This window comes from Sus scrofa, chromosome 13 (genome assembly GCF_000003025.6).
Source record: "Sus scrofa isolate TJ Tabasco breed Duroc chromosome 13, Sscrofa11.1, whole genome shotgun sequence".
NCBI lineage: Eukaryota > Metazoa > Chordata > Mammalia > Artiodactyla > Suidae > Sus > Sus scrofa.
Window position 1 is genome coordinate 193,329,375 of NC_010455.5, and position 26,517 is coordinate 193,355,891.

The window sequence follows — 26,517 nt, forward strand, 5'->3', positions numbered from 1 at the left end:
TGGGTACATGTTATCGCATATAAATTAATCCTTAACAAACTGACTTAAAAAACAAAACCAGAATAGAAGTCCTTTTAAAAGGAACAAGGATAGATGCAAACGTGTGCTTAGCATGAGCAAATTACTACAATTGATCACTAAATTTGTTCATATTTCTTTGGGAAGCCAGAGTAAAAGAGAACGTATATATTTACATTGTTTTCTTTGCCTGAAAACAGATATCATTAAAATTCCTTACTGAGATATAGTTTGTTTGTTGTTTTCCCAAGAAACCAACCAAGGGAAAGAAAGTGGTGGTTATCTAAAAGAAACTTTTGATAACACAATGACTAATGTTTTCAATTCTGGCTTTAGCAAAAACACAAATGCTGTTCAAATAAATAATGCATGAACCAACCATTTTTATACAAAGTTCAAAGCATTTTGCAACATTTGAGACAATATAGCTCAGGAACATTTTGACGTCCATATATCTACTGTAATTCATTAACGAAGCTTATGGGGTCCAAGAGAATGCATAGTTAATATGGCCATTAGATGAACTCTGAGTATCTGATTTCTTAAATGACTCTTTGAGAAAATCTAGGTCATAGTTAATTAATAACTGGATGTTTTGAGAAGAGTTTCTAAAACAAATATTCTGAATTGTTGGCTGAAGAAAAAGCCATATACTTTAAATATCATATATATGGGCCACAGAGTTGCATCTTGTATGAACTTCAAAAATTGAATTTAGGAGTTCCTGTCCTGGTGCAGTAGAAACAAATCTGACTAGGAACCATGAGGTTGTGTGTTTGATCCCTGGCCTTGCTCAGTGGGTTAAGGATCTGGCGTGGCAGTGGCTGTGGCTGTGGTTCAGGTCCACAGCTGTAGCTCCAATTCTACCCCTAGCTTGGGAACCTCCACATGTCGAGGGTGCAGACCCCAAAAAGCAAAAACAAACAAACAACAGCAACAAAACCGAACTTAGATTTTCACACAACTGGAAGGCCATCATCCTTTAACCAAATGGAGGTGGTAAAAGTAATTAGTACTGACTCATTTTTGTTTTTCTCCGAAAAAGAAAATGAAGTTTTGGTTTGTCTCAACATTTTAAACCATAATTGGTTAATATCCCAGTGTTCTGTACCATGTGATTGGAATAGAAATTAACTATTTTAAACTCTTGTCATCTCTGTGTACTCCCAGAGGCTTCTGTAATTTATTGTCTCTTTCAAAAGGGGTTGAGGCTTTAGGTGCCAGCCAAGATGGAGTGATTCTGCAAGAGCCCATCTCTCCCACAGATTACAGTAAAACTCAGGACAAAGGACATGAAAGTGGATTATCTAACCAGAAACAGATACCTTCATAAAGGATTTTTTGCATAATTTTTACAGAAAGATTCTAGACTAGCGAAGTTTGTTAACTTTATTTTCTGTCATTCACTTTTCCCTCTGAACCAGCAGGAGCTGAGTCCATTGCATCTCTGATGACACTCAAGCTTTCAGACTTCATCCTATGTGTAATTAGCATCATATACTATACTAAAACAAAACAAAACATAACTAAATAGATTTTAAATTAGCAATTTAAAGATTCAAATCAACTTGAAAGGCACTTTGCTGAACAATTACCTAATGTATTTCACACACAAATATTTATTTTTTATATTTTAGAATGTTAGCATTGTCTAAATCTGTCAGTCTCTCGTAGAACATGAGGCTAAAATCTGTCTTTTATTCATTTATGATTTTCTTTTTTAAAAAGGACATTACTCCTTTGTCTCTTGAGAGGCTTATCAAAATGAAAGCATTGAATTGACTCAGGACATTTCTTTAATCACTAGAGAAACATGTCCAGAACTCATTTTGGCACTTCCCACATGATGCCTTGATATTTATTTCTAAGGCTAATACTATTTTTGACATGACCCTATGATTAATCAAGTGTTTAACAGAAATAAGTCACATTTCTTTGAGCTTTATTAGCCTCATGTTGATGTGTCCTACTACAGGCAGACCTCAGAAACAGTGTGGGTTCATTTACAGAATACTACAATAAAGTGAGTATCACAATAAAATGAGTCACATAAATTTTTGGTTTCCCAGTGCATATAAAAGTTATATTTACACTATGCTGTAGTCTATTCGATGTGCAGTAGCATTATGTCTGAAAAAATTAATGTATGTACCTCAATTTAAAAGCTAATTTATTGTTAAAATATGCCATCCATCAGCTGAGCTTTCTGCAAGTCAAAATATTTTTGCTGGTGGAGTGTCTTACCTTGATGTTAATGGCTGATGGATCCGGCTGGTGATTGCTGAAGGTTGAGTTGGCTGTGGAATTTCTTAAAATAAGACAACAATGAGGGATGCATCAATGACTTTTCATTTCAGGAATTATTTCTCTGTTGCAATGCTATTTAATAGAATTTTACCTATTGTAGGGCTTCTTTCAAAATCAGAGTCAAGGAGTTCCCGTCATGGCGCAGTGGAAATGAATCCGACTAGGAACCATGAGGTTGCAGGATTGATCCCTGGCCTCACTCAATGGGTTAAGGATCTGGCCTTCCTGTGAGCTGTGGTTTAGGTCCCAAAAGTGACTTGGATCTGGCAGTGCTGTGGCTCTGGCGTAGGCCAGAGGCTACAGCTCCAATTAGACCTCCAGCCTGGGACCCTCCATATGCCACAGGTATGGCCCAAAAAACAAAAAGAAAGACAAATAAATAAATAATAAAAAATTAAAAAATAAAAATTACTGATCACAGATCACCATAATAAATATACTAACAGTGAAAAAGTTTAAGATGTTATAAGAATTACTCAAATGTAATGCAGAGGCACAAAGTGAGCAAATGCTATTCGAAACATGGTCATAAAAGATTTGTTGTTCCAGGCAGGGTTGCCACAAACCTTCAATTTGTAAACAATGCAATATCTGTGAAGTGCAACAAAGCTAAGTGCAATAGAATGAGGTATATCTGCATGGAATAGCAAAAAGCATGTGGTTGACCTCTTTGTAGGAATCATCAGATTTTAACATAACTGCCTGGGCTGTTTTGTCAGATTATAGCAAGGAAGGTTGAGGGAAGATCTGCCATCTTTCCCTTTCCTTTTAATTGTTTCCTTTCTGCTCCAAAGGCCAGGGAGTGTTTCACACTGGCATCTCAAGAAGCTCATCAAAGGAACTGGTGACATTGTAATAAATAGGCTTCAAACACCAGCAACAAAAAGTGGTTCATAAAAAGCCAAATGTTAGCTAGGCTTTGCATATGGCTCTAACAGTCTTTGCTTCTAATACAAGTAATGCATGTTCGCGTGACTGTCTTTATAGGGACATGAAGGCGCTTCTCTCACTTGTTCCAAGGCAAGCAGCTAATTAGTTTTTGCACAGCTACCAAAGGAGCCAAAGAGATTGAACAGTAACTTCAGTTTCTTCCTCTGGAAGGGATAACTTGCTTACTTGATGAGAATTGGAGATGAGTAGAGACTTTTACTTTGTCAGCTGAAATTAATTCATACTGCAAAGGGAAAGTGTTTGGATGGTATTTGGAATGGCTTTAAACAAATACAGGAATGCTGAAGTGCTTATGAGGAACTTTTGTCAGAGAGCAGTTGGCAATTTTATACTGATTCCTCTTTCTAATTTTTTTTTTTTTTAAACCCTCTGGAAATTTCTTGTATTTCTTTTGCTTGGCAAGATTGTGTGGCTAAAGAAATATGTATTTTCTTCATGTATGCCTTGCTAGGGAGGTGAAGAAGGAGAAGGGAGGTGACAGGAGACATGAAATATGTAGGGTTATGATACTGCAATCCTACACAATAAAAGGAGCTTCATCAAATGAATAAAACTCTCTTTCTTTAAATATACAGGGACATAACTATTTAATAAGGCTCTTCAAATGCAGAGGCTGAGGTAATTTAAGCGAAGTAGCACTGGTTGCATAATTAATGTGACTATTCTGGCCTCGAAAACAGTATTTTTATTATAAAAGCTCCTTTTCTTTCCCCGGTTTTTGGGATTTTTCCCACATTCAGTACAGTGTTCCACAGTGAAATTGGGGTGAATGGATTCATCAGGATTGGAATGATTTTATCTGTAGGAGAGTTTATATTTTTAGGCAACACTTAGGACTAGCTAACCAGTGGTGTAATGGACATTAGGGTAAAGTATATGAATCCCAGTTTGGTCCCTTATTTTTATTGGGGTCTGTAACCATATAAGCCATCAACTGAAGAATGAACACTTTTGTAGCAAGCGGATTGCTGTATGTATCGGATACAACAGAATTTTTAACCACAGTCCTAAGCTTTGTCCTTTAGCCAAGTAAGAATAAACATGATTTGTTCCCTCACTGTGAATTTCTTTAATTCTTTTGACTTCAGTAAATAACAAAATTACTTTTCCTTAAAAGACGAAGGAGCTCTGTATTGAACCTGACTCTTCCACTGCTCTTATTGGGCTGGAGGAGTCTAGGATGTGGGGGAAATAAGGATCAAGCTGCCTCAAGCCCTCATTGACAAAGGTAGGAAGGTGAAAGGTGAGGATAGAGCATAGCTGGGGAATTTACACACCCCCTCTCCTTTTTTCTCCAACAAAGGCATGAAAGTAATGCTATGTACCACCAGGCTGTCCAGAGATGAAGTGATGTGTACCAAGCAGGAGGCTGGAAAGAGCTTGGCCAAGAAGCCAGTGTGTACAGAGCACACTAACAACCACTCAACTACTTTGAATCCCTTCCATTAGATAATTGTGTTGCTATCGGATCAGTGGGGGTTCTAGAATTCCTATGTAGGGGAGCTTCAGCATGACAATCTGATTTGAGAAGTGACTAATAAAATCCTTACTTTCAAGTTGCATACAATTTTTACTTGGAGTTTATGCTAATTTGGGGTTGCCTTCGGTGGCTGGAGTAGGGCATGTTTTAGAGGTTGTACCTGAGAGGCAAATTTACAGACCAAGAACAATTGTACATTTAGAAAGAGGGAGTTAGCTGTGCAGGTGTGTGTTGGAGTGTTACTGCCATGTTGCCATCCAGGCTAGCCCCTGTTGATGTCACTGAGATGAGTGTACCTTTTCTCTGTATCTCACAGTCAGGAGTTTATGCTGAGTTAGTGCTCACATGATTTTAATTTCCATCTTTGCTCTCATATCACTAAATAGTAGGCTGTATGCCCATCTGTGCTGTTAAATCCCTTTACAATGTTTTAGGGCTTTTTGAAATACCTCTGGGAGGTAGTCAGCTGCTATCACTTTTATTTAACCAATAAGGAAACTGAGGCACAGCGAAACTAAGTATTTTGTCCAAAGAACTAATATTCACAGGCTGGCAGCTGAGTCTACTAAATCAAATTAATTCATACTTGAGATGAAACTACATATTTCTTCCAAAGGGATTTTTTAAAGAAGTAAGTGTTTCTCATTTATTTATAGGCATGAAAAACTTGAAATTATTTTATAGAAATGATGCATCTCAATTACTCTTCTTAATAGGAATTTGAGCTCTTATTCATGTAAATGGCTATGAAGGGAGTTTTACAAAGCCCAAAATATTTAAATATTATTCAACAATGTAATAAAATCTAAAATGTGCAAGGAAAATTTATTTTTATTAGGAAGACATATATGTTTGTAACAGATCTTATTGTTAGGAAATTCTCATTAGGTTTTCTTCAACTTAGGGTTTGTTTGTTGATACTTTAATTTCTTAAAGGCTGGAGGCTTTATATTATATTTAAGGGAAAGGTCTATGAGATGATGGTTATCACTGAACCATAGCATCAGGATATTTCTGTCTGCTTTGTGTACTTCAGTTACTTTAATTTAAAGTTAGGAGGTGATAGCTTAGCGCCAGCATTACTGAGATGTTGGTAGAAAGCTACCCAATCAGCACCATACATTAAAAGCAAACGTCAGTGAACTCACATCCTTTAAAACATGTTATATCTGTCATATTTTCTTCCTTTTACTACAGTAATAACATTCTTTACATAATAAAATAGGAGTAGTAGCCTGTGGAGCACTTTTGGACTTTGATTGCAACAAAAATGGCACTTTAAATTGCATCGAAGAAGAATTTATTTCCCTTAGATTCTGACCGGGAATGTTATCACCTATCTGGTTCATGAAATCATATCTCACACTTGAGGTTTACAACCATAAATTTCAACAATGAGTAATGTATTACAGGGATCAGATAGCGATTTTTCAGTGTTTTGTGGGGGGTGGGTATTCAATTTTATTGGAATATAGTTGACTTACAAGTTGTGTTAATTTCCAGGTGTACAGCAAAATGAATCAATTACACATATACATATATCCACAAATTTATCAGTGGTATGTGATCATTCCATACAGTTTTAAAGCAGAGTTTCTCAACCATAAGTTTATAAGCACTATGGAAATTCTGGCACACTTAACTCTGTACGTTGGGCAGTGGGAGCTGTCCCGTGCATCACACACTAGAAACTAGGAACATTTTCTAGTTTTGACAACAAAAATATCTGCAGCTATTGCCAAATACTCGCTGGGGCTCAAAATCAAATCTGGAAAGAAGAGTGCTATAAAATAATGGGTTCCTGAGAAGATACATTTACTATGATCCACCTCCCGAAAGGTAGAATCTTGTAAGTATTGTTGGGACGCTCAGATGAGGTTGAGATTCCAAGGACAGAAAACACCTTGCTTTGCTTCTGGGATGGAACCTGGGAAGGCAGCAAATTTTATAGAGAACCCTGACCCAGTGTGGTCCTGGAGCCAGAGACCAGAGTTGCCTGGGTATTACCTGATTCAAGAGGTTCAAACCAGCCTCAGGATCCCTGAGCACTTTAGCAGGGCATTGGGAAGGATATGACACTCTTCTGAGGTCTCAGGGTATGTAAACAGATGCTGAGAATGGGCAGCCTGGTGGTCAAGGGGATTTGGGCTTAACAAAGATATATGGGAACATACAGTGTCCCTTTAGAGACCAATGACAATAGATAATGGTGATGTGGGACTAGTTTTCATTCATTCTGCCACTATAGCACTGATAACAATGCATATGACCCTTAAACATAGATTAAATCCAGTATCCTAAAGTAAATGATTATTAATTATCCTGAATTAGTGAGATTATATTTTAATCTCACCAACCAACCCAGTGGAATGGGGATTCCAGATACAATTAAATTGAGTTATGCCAAAAAGTCATAACTTTAGGTTTTAAGGGTCATATCTGCTATTTGATGATATGATATGGAGAGGTGTTGAGACACATCCCAGGGCCAGTATAAATGCGACTCTCTTTCCCTGAAACTCTCTTTTCCAGATACTCAAATCAGGAGACTTTCTTGTTTGTTTCTATGGTCTTCAAAAAGAATCGTTTAATCCTTGATCCAATCAGGGTTACGGAAGCCGAGATTTTCTTTCTTTCTTTTTTTTTTTTTTTTTGCTTTTTGCTTTTTAGGGCTACACTTGCAGCATTTGGAAGTTCCTGGGCTAGGGGTTGAATCAGAGCTACAGCTGCCTGCCATACACAACAACAGCAATGCCAGATCTGAGCTGCCCTGTGACCTACATCACAGCTCATGGCAATGCTGGATCCTTAATCCACTGAGTGAGGCCTGGGATTGAACCTGCATCCTCATGGATACTAGTCAGGTTCATTACCACTGAACCATAAGGGGAGCCCCAGAAGCCAAGGTTTTGACTACTAGATCTCCTGTATCTTCTTTACAATCTGAGGCAATATATTCCAAGTGGAGGAAAAGGCAATATACTAGAAAGAAGACAGGAACAGGGAACAAAAAGCATCTAGGACTATAATATAGGTGAAATATTATACTACTCACTCTATGCCCTTATAAGCCTTTTAGTGGGACAATACTTGGAAAGATGAGATCCAAAGTATAAAACTTCCTCAAAACACTAAGCATTATGCATTGGACTTGGTGGAATCTTAGCATTAAGGTGGGGTGACAGATTTAGCAAATAAAAAATTGGATGCCCAGGAAAACTTGAATTTCGGATTAAAAAAATATAATTTTTTATGGTGACTAAGTCCCAAGAAATAATAAGAGACACACTTAGAATTAGAAAAAAAAATTATTCTTTACCTAAAATTTACATTTATTTGAGTATTCAAGTGTTTTATCTGGCAACCTTGTTTTCAGAGAGATTGAGGTGGGCTCAAAGGCATTAGGAAATTCAGCCTTTTGCTCAAATAAATCAGAGAACCTTTTCACTGTACTTACTGTCTTCTCTCTCTCTCTTTCTCTCCCTCTCTTCTTCCCTTCCTTTAACTTCAATATCAGACCCAGTGACCTATCAATTCCTTACTTGCTTGGATTATTATGGTATAGATGGTCTCATAGATTTTTCTACATTCCGAACCTTGAAGCAAGGGTAATAGGTCACTTGAGGATGGGTAAGTGTTTTAACTACAACAGATACTACTATTACAAAAAGATAAATAGGCAAAAATAAGATTCTCTCCCTCTCTCCTCTCTCTTTCTCTCCCCGCCCCTATCTTCACAGAGGCTTTAGAAAAGACTGAGACAGTGCAAGCTATAATGACTGATACGGTCTGAATATGTTTTATCTAAATTTAAGTAGAAAAGGTAGATCCTAGGTGTCTTCTTTGTACTTTCAATGATTCTAAAATAACACCAGTAGGCTGAGGGAAAGTAGATGGGATACAGAAATCCAATCAGGATAGGCAATACTGCGGCTGTGCCTTTAGGAAGAGGAACCGATAAGCGGGGGAAAAGGGCAGTGAGGACTATGGAAGAGGTCCCGCCCTCGGCCCTGCCTCATCTTCTCTCCACCAATCAGAGCAAAGGGGAGGGGCTGGGTAAGCAGATGATGCAGAAAGTTCCTATGTAGAGAGGCTAACAGTAGGTAGAGAGGGCAAAGCAAGTTATTTTTTGTCTTTTTTTTTTTTTTTTTTTTTTTTTAAGATCCACACCCGCAGCATATGGAAGGTCCCAGGCAAGGGGTCCAATCAGAATTGGAGCTGCCAGCCTACACCACAGCCACAGTGAGGCCAGATCCCAGCTGTATCTGACCTAGACCACAGCTTAAGGCAATGCCAGATCTTTAACCCACTGAGCGAGGCCAGGGATCGAACCCAAGTCCTCATGGATACTAGTGGGGTTCATCACTGCTGAGCTACGACCCTGAGCAAGGCAAATTTTAAACAGGGAGAGAAGTGATATCTTTGTCTTCACAGTCTCTGTTCCTCAGTAGCATTCCTAGGAAGGCGTACTAGTCACCAAAGAATATGTTAGTTTGAAACTCTCAAAACGAGCTTAAATGCTGTTTCTTGTCACAATTGGGAAATAACATATGAATTAAAAAGAGAATATTAAAAGATCAATATCCACTTACAAGGGGTGAGTGAGTACTACATTTCGGCACTCAAGGTACCTCAATGTATAGACAGGAAAAAGACACTATGGTATTTTATTCCCACTTTTACATTCTACACTATTTCCTTTGGTATTGGGACTTACCCTCTCCTCTTGCCATTTGTATCTGTTTTTATTCAATAGATACAAATCACATCTTTAAACTGTTTTACTTTTCATAGTGTTCAAACATATGGAAAATATCTCGAGAAAAAAATATTTTAGGAGTTCCCATCGTGGCTCAGTGGTTAACGAATCCGACTAGGAACCATGAAGTTGCGGGTTCGATCCCTGGCCTTGCTCAGTGGGTTAAGGATCCGGCATTTCGGTGAGCTGTGGTGTAGGTTGCAGACGCGGCTCAGATCCCGCGTTGCTGTGGCTCTGGCGTAGGCCAGTGGCTACAGCTCCGATTCGACCCCTAGCCTGGAAACCTCCATATGCCATGGGAGCAGCCCTAGAAAAGGCAAAAAGACAAAAAAAAAAAAAAAAAAAAAAATCAGTTTAATTTAAAAAAAAAACAATTGGAGTTCCTGCTGTGGTGTAGTGGGTTAAGGATCCTGTGTTGTCCCTGCTATGGGGCTGATTAGAGCCCCACCAACTCAGTGGGTTAAAGATCTCACATTGCCGCAGCTCTGGCATAGGTCACAGCTGAAGCTAGGATGCTATCCCTGAATTTTCATATGCCCTGGGTGTGGCCCAAAATAAATAAATAAAAATAACTAAAATCCAATTTCTATGGCTATGTAAGATAAGATATTATCCTAGGCAATAGGGCTTGAGGGGACTTGGAAAGATTTTTCTAAAAAGTAGTAAAAGTGCAAAGAAAAAAATATAGCCCAAAAAGACTGGTACTTTTCCTCCCTGCTTACCTTCAGTTAGCTAGCTAAATCACAGAATCCTCTAGACCACGTGCATAATGATTTCACCATTACCATAAATACTAATGTTCAATTCCCCTTTACAAACTTTAAATGAACAAAACCTCACAGGAGCAAAAGACAATGGAACAAATTGAGTTGGGAGGGGGGAAAGGAAGCCATTTTCTTAAGTGACAAAAAAGCCAGCAGATTTGTAGAAAGCCCTTGGTGTTTCAGCTCTGCAGTTTCTTGTCTGAGCCAATGCCAAAATTAAGACAGTCTTGGAGGGCTTTAGGTTATGTCAACTCTATATGAAATCTGGCAAATTGCTTGCTTTGCACTTATGTCAGGAATGAAGATAAAATAAAAAATATATATTAAGGGAGGCAGTTGAATTCTGGGGTGGAATACAAAATTTCAAGTTTAATTGTAAGATCAGAGAGAAGGAAAGAAACAGATAAGCTCAACATATACATTTACTGAGCTACACTGACTATCCTACAGATATCGTCAATTCATCCTAGGCTTTCATTAAGGTAACGTAAAACACACTGATTAAATTAATGACAAAGACCGAGCAGTTAAACCAAACATCCATGAAAGACCAAAGCATAAAAGCTATAGAAAACTGAAATTCTTGTAGCACAGCTGTAAATTGTTTTCAGTGCCCACAAAGGAGTCAATGTAACAAGATGTCAGAAGAAACCAGTTCAAGTAAATAGAAATTCAATTAAGGGAAAAAAGAATCAAAGATTCTCAGAGAAGAAGGAAAGCAGGAATGCACAGAGCACAGTTCAGTGAGGCCTCTCTTCTCATCAAAGCAATTGGTTTACTGTTTCCTTAGTACTGTATGCACATGCCCTCCACAGAATACCTTGTTCACACCATGAACCACTGAGCATCAGATCTTGTCCATTACTGCTTTAGATCTGTGAGCGCTTTCATTTAAAAATCACGGGTAGGGAGTTCCTGTCATGGCTCAGTGGTTAATGAATCCAACTAGGAACCATGAGGTTGTGGGTTCGATCCCTGGCCTGCAGCATGCTGAGCAACCCAAGCCACAGGCATTTCATCCTTAACCCACTGAGCCACCAGGGAATTCCGCTATTTAAAAAAAAAAAAAAAAAAAATCACGGGTAGTGATTGGCATAGTCTATCCCAGCTTATTCTTAAGATAGCCGTAAAGCGATCTTCTCACTTGCTGAACTACACTGCAAACTAATTCTGTAAGTTAACTCATTACCAGAATTTGGGAAAGATTTCATTTCACATAACGGTAATAAATTCATTCAAGGTAATGGGAGAAAATGTAAAACAGAGCGGAGCACACTCATTCTAGTCTCCCCCCAATCTCTCCTTTGGGCTAGAAAAATGGGCAGGAAACCATGGTTTTGTAGCTGATGGATTCTGAGCGAACTGGAGTATTTCTTCTGTCCCCTCACCACTGCACTTTTCTTCATATGTAAAGACTGAATATTCTAGTAATGGGCTGAGCCAGAAATAAGGATTAGATCTTGGGAGGCAAAGGGTACTGCAACAGAATAGAAGCTCTTACACTGAAAAGTCAAGGCTTGTTGGTGGGAGTGGGATAGAAAAAGTGATTTCAACAGTACAGATTGAAGAATGTAGTTTTACAAATACTTGTATTAGAGCCCATTTCAGTCAATAGTAAATGAAAGCCTAGTAGACAGTGGCAAGTATGACTATGGATTCATATCCAAAGAGAGAGTAGTGGTGATACAAACCACACCTCGGCTTATTGGCGATCATTAGCATAGACAAATCCCCCCCCCCTTTTTGATAATTAGCAAAGATGTAGCCAAAAAAATTGAGGCAAAAATCTTTGTAATTCTGAGTCGAAGCCTACGAAACAATATAATAGAACAAGTGAAAACATTAGAGGAGTTCCCATCTTGGCTCAGTGGAAATGAATCCAACAAGGAACCATACGGTTGCGGGTTTGAGCCCTGGCCTTGCTCAGTGGGTTAAGGATCTGGCATTGCCATGAGCTGTGGTGCAGGTCACAGATGTGGCTAGGATCTGGCGTTGCTGTGGTTCTGTTGTAGGCTGGCAGCTGTAGCTCCAATCAGACCCTTAGCCTGGGAACCTCCATATGCCATGGGTGTGGCCCTAAAAAGACAAAAGACAAAAAAACAAAACAAAACATTAGATATTTAAAGACAGGACATATTTGACCTCTTCAATAAGATGCACAGACATAGGAGGTGGGATGAATCTTATAGGCTTGCTGTCAAGCTGTAAATTCAGAAACAGATGGTGGTGGAGAACAAGGTTCCTCCTGTTAATGCTCCTTACAAGAATTCCATGCAAGACAGGGGCCAGCATGGCATGCAAGAGAGTGACAAGTTAGGCTCTAGAAAGTGCTCTGCTACCCCTGTGAGGACACTGAAAGAAAATGAGGCATCTGTTGTCTGGACATGTAGTTGATACTTTGGGCTTAGGGAAGTGGGGGGACAAAGGAAGAGTCTCTCAACAATGAATTGAATTGATTTTCCACATTTTCAATGTCACCATGTGGTTGGAGGACAAATAGGAAGTCAAGCAGAGCCCAAAGAGAAGGAACACAAATGCTAAAGTCTCTAGCTCAAAATAATCTCAAAGGCAAAGAAAATCTATCGCTAAGAATGGCAGCCAGCAAAATGAAGACTCAAAATATGAATCCACTCAAGATGAAATTGCTTTTCTAGGAATGGATTGACATAGTCTTTCAGGTAAGTGCATTTAGGATACTCCAGGAAGGAAAAATTATGTTATAATGAACAAGAAAACATGGAGGAAAATGGATTAGGTATGAATGAAACAAGTATATAACAACATAAAAAAGAATTGGATTAAAATAGTCAATAAAATAAATAAGATTTATTGAACAACTGAAAAAATAAACCACGGTGAATAAATCTAGAGTTTTTAAGGTGTACCAAGAGAAATTCCAAAAGAAGTGGGAAAGGCCAGGAGAATAGGCTTGAAAATGAAAAAGCAGTTTGTTTCTTATTTTCGAAATGAAGAAACTCTAGAATCCTCAAATGCAGTTGTCACCATGAGTGCTGAGCAGTAAAGAAAAATATATTTCTATGTTCCTGGGCAAGAAACCTTACAATAGTAAAAGTAGCAAGTCCAAAGCAGGAAACATATCTTTAGATTGAATGCAATTCCAAGCAAAATCCAAACCAGGTTTCTCATTGGAACTTGATAAAATGATTCTAAAATTTCTATGAGTCCTGAACCTTACTGTTATTAACCTGTTCACATTGGGAACAATATTTTCTATAGTTCCCGTTGTGGCTCAGTGGATTAAGAACCCAACATAGTGTCCATAAAAATGCAGATTTGATCCCTGACCTTGCTCAGTGGGTTAAGGATCCAGCATTGCTGCAAGTTGCAGTGTAGGTCACAGAAATGGCTCAGATCCAGTGTTGTTGTGGCTGTGTTATAGACTCCAGCTGCAGTTCCGATTCGGTCCCTAGCCTGGGAACTTCCAGATGCCACAGGTGAGGACATAAAACAATAAAATAAAATAAAATATATATTTAAAAAAAATAGTATTTCCCAGTAATCTCTTCCCTATGTTATTCTGTGTTAGATTTGGCCAGAGATAATCCCATAGCCATTACTTTCCAAAAGTCACCATGGTTAGATGTGGTGATAGACAGACATAAAAGTATTTGCCCTTATTCTCCTAGGATTTGTACCCAGCTCTTTATTTATTTTATTTTATTTGACTGGTAGCCTGGTGACCAGATAAGATGCCAGGCCCATCACCAGATATTTAACATGGACCCTAAGAGCTGACGGATCCTCATAGAACTTTCTATAAGCCTCCCTTTTACATTCTAATTTTGGAAGCTAGATTTGCTTGGCTCCTAGACAGATGGACTGGAAATTTCTCTTATTCTTCAGTCGCCCCTATCTTAGTTACTTATTGCTGCTTAACTAGTTATTCCAAAAGAATAATTTTGTTCTTCTTACATTGTGTGGGTAAGGAATTTAGGAAAAGCTTAACTTCACAGCTTTACTGTCATTTTCGTGGTGTCTTCTGGAGTTTGCGGGTCTGGAGGGCCCACTTTTGAGTTGGTGTCACCATTTGACGTCTCATCTTCCAAGGACTCTCCATGTAGCTTGGCTTCTCCTATCATGGCTGTTTCATGACACTTTTCACACAGCATCTAAATTCTAAAAAAGCTGGAAATAGAAGCTACCAAGTTTTTTTAGTTCCTTCCTCTACATTTTCTTTCACAAGCATTTCCTCTGATACTGCCTTGCATATTTCATTCTGTCTCCAGGTCTGCTTCGAGAAAATTTAGGACTAATACAGGTTCTGCCAATACATTCAACAACTTGGATAAAATGAGTATATTCCTTGAACTACACCAGCAAAGCAGGTGCAACAGGTAAATTGAATGATCTTAAAAGAATTTAAAAAGTTAAATTTGTGGTTGAAAACTGTCAAAGGAAAGTACACAAATGAATGCAACATTTAAGTTATAAGTAAAACTGATTCACATAAGAGGAGGGAGCAATTTGCCACTCACTCGATACAGCCAGCATTACCCTATTACCAAAACCAAGCAAAACCTGACCAATTCCCAGTGAACTTATACTTAAAAGTTCTTAATGAAATTTTAGCAAACAAAATCTAGAACTATATAAAAAGAATGATACTTGTGATAGTTAATTTATGTGTCAACCTGACTGGGCCATGAAGTGTCCAGATATTTGGAAAAATATTATGGGTTCTTCTGTAAGGGTGTTTTTGAAATAGATCAATCTTTTTTTTTTTTTTTTTTTTTTTTTTCTTTTTTGTCTTTTTAGAGCTGCACCCGCATATGGAGGTTCCCAGGCTAAGGGTCTAATCGGAGCTGTTGCCGCCAGTCTATGCCACAGCCACTGCAATGTCAGATCCAAGCTGCATCTGCAACCTACACCAGAGCTCACAACAACACCGGATCCTTAACCCACTGAGCGAAGCCAGGGATGGAACCCGAAACCTCATGGTTCCTAGTTGGATTCATTTACACTGCGCCAAATTAATCTTTAAATTGGTCAACTCTTTGTTGGCCATTAAATTCATTTGTTCTTTTTTGTTCCTTTTAATTAATGACAGTAGACTTTCAATAATAAGGAAAACATTTGAGATACTAAGCTTCAAACATTTATATATTTTTTTAATTTTAATTTTTTTTTTTTTTTTTTTTTTTGCTTTTTAGGGCTGCACCACAGCATATAGAAGTTCCCAGGCTAGGGGTTGAATTGGAGCTAAAGCTGTTGGCTTACACCACAGCCACAGCAACTCGGGGTATGAGCCACATTTACACCCCACACCACAGCTCACAGCAATGCTGGATCCCCGACCAACTGAGCAAGGCCAGGGATCAAACCCTCATCCTAATGGATACTAGTGAGATTTGTTTCCGCTGCGCCACAACAGGACCTCCTAATTTTTTAGTAGAGCTAAGTAATGCAAAAAACGAGACATCCTCTCCCATAATTTTAACATGGTTGAAATCAGTGCTCATTTTCTCACTTAGGCATTCAAGCTGATAAAAATAATGAATCACCTTTTTGAGATATTGTTTCTTTGACTCTTTTCCAGAATGTGGTGCTCTGAACACTGGTAAATGTAATTGCATGGTTCTACAATCCATTCAAATTAGTTGCTGAGTTTGAACAACTTGCTTTAAAAAAATGTTTAGAGTGTTATCTCAATTTATAATTGTAATGTGTCTCCTAATTTGACTCCTTAAAGAGGACACAGCTTTTGAGAGGCATAAGGTTTTATAGAGCTCATCAATACATCAAAAGCAGCATTAGGAAATAAATTAATGTTAATTTTGCAATTGACATCACTGAAAATGTTTGCATGATAGGGAGTATTTTCAAATTAATATATAGGAGTTCCCATTGTGGCAAAGCAGAAATGAATCCAACTAGTATACCTGAGGATGTAGGTTTGATCTCTGGCCTCACTCAATAGGTTGGGGATCTGGCATTGTCCTGAGCTGTGGTCTAGGTCACAGACATGGCTCGGATCCGGTGTTGCTGTGGCTGTGGTGTAGGTTGAGGCTGTAGCACTGATTGGACTCCTAGCCTGGGAACTTCCATAGGCCGCCAGTGTGGCCCTGTAAAGCAAAAAAAAAAAAAAAAAAAAAAAAAAAAATAATACATAAAATCATTGCATTGAATTGTTCTCTATTTCGTTAGGTTCCCTCCTGTGGCTAACCCAACTTATTTTTCATTGGTTCTAAGGATCATCAGACCTAATATGTTTTAGTAGCTCAAATAATTGCCAGGACTTTCCCCTCTCCTGAAATCATCATAGTTGTGACACAGAATGGCAGTGACCATTGATCATCCTTGCATGGACGGAGGATGCCCAGTTTGTATTATTTCTTCATATACTTTTGATTATTTTATGTACTTCTAAGTCACAGAGCTGATGTTGGATATTAACAATACACAGTGGGTTTTTTCTTTTTTTTTGTAGTTTCATATAACTATAATTGTCCTTTGACATCTATTTTTCATCACTGGACATAAAAACAATTTTTTTAATTTCTCCCATTTGGTGTAAAAGCTTATGATGTGAATGATAATGTTATATTGATAAAAGATTTCATGTTTTACTAACATAATTTGAAACCACTATTATACATATGTCATACAGTGCTTCAATTTTTTCATTTTTTACCTGCACAAGAAATCTTAGGTATCTAAAACTAAAACAGCAACCTGCTCAGCTGTTTAGATGAAGGATTTATTCATTTTTCTCTTATGATTTTGATTTACCAAAAGATGCCTGACATGTATATCAATATCTGTGTTACTATCATTTCCTGTTCGTGTTTGAACACAGATGACTTAAACTGCTCAAATTTCAGTAACATATTCTTCTGTAAAATAGTGCCTCTAATCTATTTTTATATCTTAAGAAAACATAGACTCATTGCAGTCTTTGGTCATTCTGAAGTTTTCCTCTGCTATGTGTGAAATTGAGTCTAAGTATTGTGAAATATTCAATTTAATATTGAATATTTATGTAATGCACAAAATCCATATTTATGATGAGCATATTTATTCAGATCAAAGAGAAGCTTTACAAGAATTGATAACGAGGTGCAATGATCACATTTGTCAGGGCCTGAAAATCCGGGGGTAAGGTAGCTATTTGTGTTTGAAGTTTAGCTCCCAATCTAATACCACAGAAAACTGAAATTTCCTTTGGAAACTATTACACATTTTAACCTGATTTACCCCTATAATGTACTTAGCCTCAAGTCTATATCATGGTGGGGCAAACAGACTTCTCCCTAAAGAAGACTAAGCCACTGCTTTCTAGGAGCAGGATCCGATTTTTGAAATAAAGGCTAAAAAGGTATTAAGACTCTAAATAAGCTCTGTGCTGGGCTGATTCTTTTGTCTTGCAAGAACAACTATGTACATCTCTCAAGTCCATGTTCAGTGTCACCATATTGGTAGCTTGAAATAAGTCATGGTGGAACCATGGAACTCAGAAACATTACAAATCAGGGCTGATCCAAACTTCTTGGGCGAGTTTTCAAAGTTGGACCATTCATGAACAATATAGAGGATTTGTAAGTAATTGATTATACAAAGTATGTACCATTAGATTATAAAGAGAGATGAAATATGATCACAGAGAATTAGCTCTTTGCTTCTAGAGACTGTATTACACACCCGTCTGTGTGGGGATATGAGGAGCTGATTTAAATAGAGATGTGTATCAGAATAGTTAAATGCCCTGTGCAGCACGGTAGAGTGCAGTGACTTTCCAGTAGAATAGACTATATAGTAATGTCCATAGCTAAAATTTAAAAAACTAAAGAAAATAATATTAGCCAAAGACATGCCTTACTCATGCTCAGGAAATTATGAAGTGGGTGGTTTTAATTAGAATTTACTGATTAAAAGAAAAATTCAGTTCCATGAGCATGTTTTTCTCTAATGGGAGTTTTTGCATATAGCCTGGTTCACAAGGAAATATTTGCTTTCTACTATCTGTACTACTAAAATCTACTACCATTTTCTGTTGCCTTTTAAAAAGACAAAACTTGAGTCAGTATAATGTTTACAGAAATATAAAAACATCATTGGAAAAATAGACATGGTGTCATTAGCTGACCACTTGTAAACTGCAATAATTTTATGAAAACCACTGCAATAATGTTATTTCTTGCCCGTTTTTAACACCATCTGCCATCTGCTAGTCCAAGGATTGATGTTTTCTGAAGAGTCAGATAGTAAATGTATTAAGCTATGCAAGTCCCATTATGTCTTTGTCATATGCATATTTTACTGATCTGCTTTACTTTCTTTGTATTTTTTGTTGTTTGTTTTGTTGTCTGTTTTTTTTTTTTTCCCTTAAACACTGACAGTCTTATCTTGCTGGCAGGATTTCCCGAGGATTTGGCTGCTCCTGTCTAATAAACTCCCTTGTGTATTTTCCCAGCAATATTCTTTCAAACCTCCCATGAATTCTATTCATTAATCCTGCTCTCATTTTCATTGATACCCATATTTTCATCTTTATAAACACTGCATTCTCATACTTTTTTTTTCAAAATCATGTATTAATTTTCTCTTTTGATCTTAGTATTTCTTTCACTGCTCGCTTGCTTTCTTTTTTTCTTTCTTTCTTCCTTTCTTTCTTTCTTTCTTTCTTTCTTTCTTTCTTTCTTTCTTTCTTTCTTTCTTTCTTTCTTTCTTTCTTTCTTCTTTTTTTATGGCACCTGTGGCATATGGAAGTTCCTGGGCCAGGGGTTGGATCAGAGTTGCAGCTGCAGCCTATGCCACAGCCACAGCAACACCAAACCTGATCTGTGTCTGTGCTCTATGCCACAGCTTTCAACAATGCTGGATCCTTAACCCACTGAGTGAGGCCAGGGATTGAACTCACATCCTCACTGAGATAACATCATGTCCTCAACCCACTGAGCCACAATGGGAACTCCTCCTTGCAGCTTTTTGTTTTCTTAATTCTCTGCCACTTTCTTTTACATATATATTTTAGATATTATAAAGTATCCTAATTTCTATTAGTCACTCATTCTCATTGTGTAGAATGTATTATTTATGTCTCTCTCTCTCTTGATCTTTAATCTTTCTTGACTTCCTTTTTATTACTTTTCTCACTTATAACAATCTGGCTTTCTCTACCTTCATCCTGTTGCTTATTTTTGTTTACCCTTCCACACTCCATACCGTGTATTTACTGACAGCTACATAACAGCTACTTTAAAAGCAAGATAAAAGAGAAGTTCGCAGTTAAAACTTCATAAACTATCAATATTTAACTTCTGATAACTTTTATCATTTACACCTTCCCTTTTGTGCAAAGAAAATACATGAACGACTCTATCTAAATGCTTCCTCCTTAGCCACACCTGGCATTTTTTCCCATGAACACCCATGAGGAATTTGATAAATATTTAGCAAATTGTAAGAAGAAAAGCTAGTGATAGAAATATGCTGTTTAATCCTCAGAATTTTCTTTTGGAAATATTTTCCTGGAAGTTACTTGACATTTATTTTAAGAGGGGATTATGATGGAAAGAAATAGGGGCCATTTAGCCAAAAATAGAAAATAGAAACAATTATTTTTCCAACATTAATTTAAAAGAACAAAAAGAGACAACTGTAATTTTGAAAACCTGAATAGTCAGTGTACTTTAAAATTATCCAGATTTTTCTTGATGTATTGATACAGATTAAAACAGTGTTTTATAATATTCTCATAATAGTTTGAAAAGTTTATAAAAAGGTCAGCAACATTTTATTGATTTATATATTTATTTTTCCATTTCCTACTTACTATTTCCATATATGCCTTTAAGATCATTCCTTTAGTAAGTGTTTTCCTCCAATGTGAGTGGGTTTTTACTGAATAAATGAAATTGGCTTTGCTTCATAGACATTACCTTAAGCTAATTCCGCCAGATTCAAGACCCCTTTTTATGAAATGCTTTCAAATCAGAATCTGTTATGCTATCATGCTGCCCTTTGAACTTGTTTCAGAGTTTGTGAGAAGTAACCATTTTACTATTCCTTTCCTTTCCACATCATTGAGAAAGCATTTAATCTGATATGGTTTAAGAAATAATCAGAACATAAAAAATGTTGAAGAATTGCCTGCTTTTCCACAAAGAAGTTTATTGGTCTAGATAAGAATTGGATTTTAAACTTAGGCGATTAACACATAACTCTTTTATTAGACTTCTACTATTGCCAGAGTAGTTGATGTGAAATCTTTGTGAAATTCCTTTACATGATAAACTCCAAGTGGCATCTATCTTCTAAAGTAAATTTTAGTAGTGGAAGCCCAAATTCTCTTTCTACATAAAAGTGTTTATTTTAAATTTTCTCAGCTGCCTTTATGTAAGGGGATACTGGATATTATTAAGGCCATATGTTATAAAAGTAGATTAACTGATTATATAATGCATAGGTCTAAATCACATTGATTTTAATTATTTAACTTGATGAAATTTCCTGTTTTAGTATTTCAATGTTTCCTATTGAAATTAGATATTGATTTAGATTCACTCGTTTGCTCTTATAGTTCAAATGCTTTAAAAATAAGCACTATGAAATAATTTTCTTAAATGACTTAATTTGTTTCAATCTCTTCTTTTAAGCAACTTTATCCAAAGTGATTTCCTGAGTCCTTCTGAATAAAGATATCTACTTAGGCTTATTTTGGATTTATAGAAAATTGCAGATGGAAGCAAATTAAAATAAGAAGATTAAAAGATTAAACTGAGGAAGATCTGGAAAGAGGGGAGGATGAAGATATGATAATGGTAGTAATACTGTATAATATTAACATCGGGATTCAGTGATATGAGTTTTGACGCTTATAGATTCTACTAGAGCACAAGAGACTGTGTTCAGGATGCAGGGAAAAGACACAGACCTTTGCTGTGCAAAAGCTTTTGAATTTGATTTTGTCCCACTTGTTTATTTTTGCTTTTGAAGTCAGATTCAAAAAATCATCACCAAGACCAATGCCAAAGAGTTTATTGCCTATGTTTCCTTCCAGAAGTTTTATGATTTCAGGTCTTAAATTCAATTCTTTAGTCTATTTTGAATTAATTTTGAGTATGATGTAATACAGTAATTCATCTAGTTTCATTCTTTTTCATGTATTGGTCCAATTTCCCAACACCTTTTATCAAAGAGGCTGTCCTTTCCCTGTTGTATATTCTTAAGTCCTTTGTTGAAAATTAATTGACCCTATATACATGGGTTTATTGTTGGGCTCTCTATTCTGTTCCATTGATCTATGTGTATGTTTTTACACCAATACCATACTGATTTGATTGCTATAGCTTGGTGATATAGTTTGAAATTTGGAAGCATGTTGCCTCTAGCTTAGTGCTTCTTTCTTAAGTTGACTTTGGCTACTCAGGGTCTTTTGGGGTTCCATACAAAGTTCTTATCTCATGAAAAAGAAAATCAAACTAATTTTTGTATCAGTGCATGGTGACCAGACTTATTGTAGTGATGATTTCACAGTGTATATGAATATTGAGTCATTATGTTGCACACCTGAATCTAATTTTATTAGTAATACCTCAATAATTAAAATAAAGGTACAAATCATTGACCATTATAAGGTAACACTGAATGAAATTTACTTTTAGTAAGTTTGCCATAGAGATATGAGTATGATACCAAAACATTTCTCAGTATTTTTCCCCACAAGTTTTACTAAGACACAACTTTATCATTACTTAAGATTGAAATTTTTCCTGAAAGAAGAGTGAACCTGTTTATTAGCAATATCTTCAAGGGAAACTGTATTTAATGCTATCTGACTGTGTACTTTTTTGGTTCAACATAGTCAAAATGTGAGCAAAGGAACGTAATATTAAATCATTCATACCTAGTACTTAAAGGAGAGTGTCATAAAAATTATCTCTTTTTTTTTCATGTAGAAAATCAAGTAGGTAGAAAGGGATAAATGCCACAATCATTTTATCCTGAATGAGCATTAAAGAACTCACATTAATTTTATTTTAGTCTTTGTCTGTACTCTTCAAAGTGCAGAACACATCTGTAAATTAGTGCCAACACATGAGATTTTAGTAACACTAAATTAAATAATACATGTGATTACATGCATTTAGGGAAAAAAATCCTTTAGTTTATTTTTACCTTTTTTAGGTTGTTATTTAAATTGAAAACTTACAGTCCTGTTCTCAGAATACATTAAGACTTCTAGACTATTTTCTCTACACATAAGAAGAATGCATTAATGTCTACCATGTTAATTATTAATTAATGAAAGAAGACAATTATGGCTTAATGGGGTTAACATAATTTTTGAATATCCAGCATATTCATCTTCTTTTCTCTGCCAAACCTCCACAAGAGTAATTTGGACCCATATCTGAATTTTTAAACCTTCAACTTATTTTTAAAATATTTCTTTTCTTAGTGTCTTCTCCTACTCCTCAATGTTAAGAGCTCATCCAGTACTTGAGGTGTTAGATTCCCATTTTCTAAAATGAAACAATTACAGACTTTCTCAATCTGACAATATTGAGAAGGCAAGTGTTCTTTTTCTTCTGTGATCTTTCTAAGTGAAGGACTATGCACCCCCAATCTAATGTTTATTGAATAGTCTTTGTCCAAAGTCTGTGCAATTATTTCTGCTCTTTCTCATGTCTGAAAATGCTTGTCCAGGTAATTCTGTTCTAACTCTACTCAATGAAAAGGTCCAGCTTGAATCACACTTAACTCTATCCACCTTTCTCTGTCTATTCTTTTGCCTCTAATGAAGTCTAGTCTATATTATCAACTTAGTTAGCATGTGCTGCTTTGTGGAGTCAGTTAACTATTGTGTTATCAGGGGGCTGGTTATCTTTTAATGTGTTTATTTTGTATGAGGGATTACAAATCCAAATGTCTCTGGTGATCAAGGCTATCAGTGAGTGAATCAGCCCATTGTGAATGCAGGATGTGGACACTGTAATGGTGGAAGCAGCTGTGACATACAGAATGTGCCACCTGACTCAAGGAGGTAGCCCTTTCTTGGCTCCACCCAACAGTACTCTACAGTGATACAGGGCTCATATCCCCAGATCTTTCTATTAAAAATAAAAAAATGTAACAAATAAATCAGAACATTGAATTTTTATGTAATTTTTTTAATGTTTAGAAGTTGGCTCAAAAATTCTAAAAATATAGTATGAACCTTATTCAGTAATAGGTCACTGTGTATACTTATATTCCTATAAATCTATTTGTCCTCACATTTTAAAGACATTTCTGGGAGTGTCTGTTATGGCTCAGCTGTAACGAACCCAACTAGTATCCACTAGGACATGGGTTTGATCCCTGGCTCCACTCAGTGGGTTAAGGCTCTGGTGTTGCCATCAGCTGTGGTGTAGGTCACAGACACAGCTCAGATCCTGCATTGCTGTGGGTGTGGTGTAGGCTGGTAGTTGCAGTTCTGATTCGACCCCAGGCTGGGAACTTCTTTATGCTGCAGGCGTGGCCCTAAAAAATAATTAATTAATTAATTAATTACTTAATTTCCTTGTATCAAGCCCTTGGCTACTCACTAGAAATCATGGTGCATGTGGTAATGGTGAATAAGGTAAAACCCTTACTCTCAGAGGGTTATAATCAAATGAATACATGTTCTAATGTTTTCCAAGCAGACATATCCTGATACATGCTTAGGATTTGAATTTGAATGAACAATAGGTCCTATGACTAATGGTAAATATTTGCCATGCTACAATAAAAACAGAACAAAATAGCAAAAGAAAAATTTCATATAAACCAACAAAGATTAAAAACAATAACTGCTGTTCTCTTCACACACTTATTCATAGATGCACATATGTGGACATGGATGAAATAGATCAGACAATTCTGTATTCTGACACCACTGAATTGTCTGTCATAATCAACTGCAACTGAAGAATAAATATGTATATATATAAACACATATATAAATACACACACACAGAGATATGTGAATGAATACTGGGCTCTAAAGAAATATTCTGTAAGAATATCACTGCACTTTCTCAATTTAGTTCTGATTTCAACAGATCTTTATGACATCCATGAATAGTCTGTGATCTTTTTCAAACTCTCAGATAAGGTAACAGCATTGAAACAGTGAGTAGCTTCATTAAAGAGATAAAAAGTGTGCAGTAAAAAATAATCATTAATTCTAAGTTTGGTTATTTAATTTTTTTAAAAGCAGAACCAGGAGTTCTCCTGTGGTTCAGCAGGTTAAGAATCCTGCATTGTTACTGCAATAGTTTAGGTCACTGCTGTGGAATGGGTTCGATCCCTAACCCACAAACTTCTTTGGGCCAAATAAAAGAAAAAAAGTAAAAATGAAAAAAGCAGAACATAAAAGATACAGAAGTAACCAGAGATTTTTAAGTCTAATATTCTTGACTGGCATTTTATGAAAATAAAGGACATACTTAATGAGACATTTAAAAATGGTGTGCTTCCATAAGCTATGGAATCTATTTTAAAATTGCTTTTAGGAGTTCCCGTCGTGGCTCAGTAGTTAACGAATCCGACTAGGAACCATGAGGTTGTGGGTTCGATCCCTGGTCTTGCTCAGTGGGTTAAGGATCCGGCGTTGCTGTGAGCTGTGGTGTAGGTTGCAGATGTGGCTCGGATCCCGAGTTGCTGTGGCTGTGGCATAGGCTGGGGGCTGCAGCTCTGATTGGACCCCTAGCCTGGGAACCTCCATATGCTGTGGGAACGGCCCTAGAAATGGCAAAAAGACTAAAAAAAGTAAAAAAAAAAAAATTGCTTTTACCTGTTTATTTATTTATTCTCAGTTAAAATTGCCCCACATGTGTATCCCTTGAAGTAGCCAAAAGAAATGGACAATAAAGAGAATGGCAAAGTATGAGAGTGGGAAAGAAAAATATTGAGTGTACAGTGTATACTGGAGAGAGTTCTCCTTTTTGAAAATTTTCTTCTCCTCCTTCTCTTCCCCCTCCTCTTCTTATGTCCCAAATATGCCTTAATCAACAAAATAAGTGTTGTATGAAGAAATACGATTTATCTCTCACCTTTAAGTACTAGAAGCAAAATGGTTTGTGAGTTTGATTGATACAGAATATTTAAACAAGTAAGCAATAGCAAAGTATATTCTTTCATAGGTATTTATAAAGTCGAACATAAAATGCAACAGATTATAAGAACTATATTTATTACACAACGAATCCTGAGAAGGGAAAAATGCTTTCCTCTCCTTTAGAGCAGCTCCATGCAATTAGATTACAGCTGGAAGGTCAACCTGTCCTCCCAGTGGACACAAATCAGTTCTGATATGAAGAGCTGGAAACATACAAGATTAAACTCTGATTACTTCTTTGAGGATGAGATGTTTTTAAATCAGAGTTGGCAAATCCTGCCACAAGTGCATCTGTCAGGGATCAAGCTCCATTGACATTAGTGGTTCATTCTGAAATCCAAAATGCACTTCATTAAGTATTTTTCTTTAAAGCAATCATGTAGACAGTGAACGCATAAGGTTTTGAAGGGCTTTAATGATCAACTTTTTAAAGTTCTTTGGTGTTTAGGAATTTCTTGAAATAAAATCATTTAAAATTAATTGAAAGTGAAATTACTAAAGGCAAAATGTTCACACAAATCATTTAGTTCCGCCTTGATCCAAAAAGCCAAATTCACAATTTCTAAATGGAATTTAAACTTTAAAAATGAGGTCTCCTTTCCTTCTGTAGAGTAAATAAGTTGGAACAGAAATGTAAAAATTGGATGATCTAATTATAATTAAAATTCCAAATAGTAACATTCATGGGGTGTTCCTGTTTGCTGGGTTCTTCTGGCTTGTGACTTTTGTAAATGCTCGTCAAAGGTGAGATAAAGATGCAGCAGCCAAGTTTTCAAAACCTTGAAATAAAAATGGTCACCTTGAGAAGTACAGGCGGAGGGAATTCCTGTTGTGGCTCAGTGGGTTAAGAACCCAACTAGTCTCCGTGAGGATGCAGATTCGATCCCTGGCCTCGCTCAGTGGGTGAAGGATCTGGTGTGGCCAAACCTGTGGTGTAGTTTGCAGATAAAGCTAGGATCCGGCATTGCTATAGCTGTACTGTAGGCCAGCATCTGCAGCTCTGATTTGACCCCTAGCCTGGAAACTTTCATATTCCCAGTGAGGCCCTAAAAAGAAAAAAAAAAAGTGCAGGCTGCAAACATAGCCTAAGAGGAGGATGTGAGGGAGGGCTGGACAGGGAGCATTTCTGGAG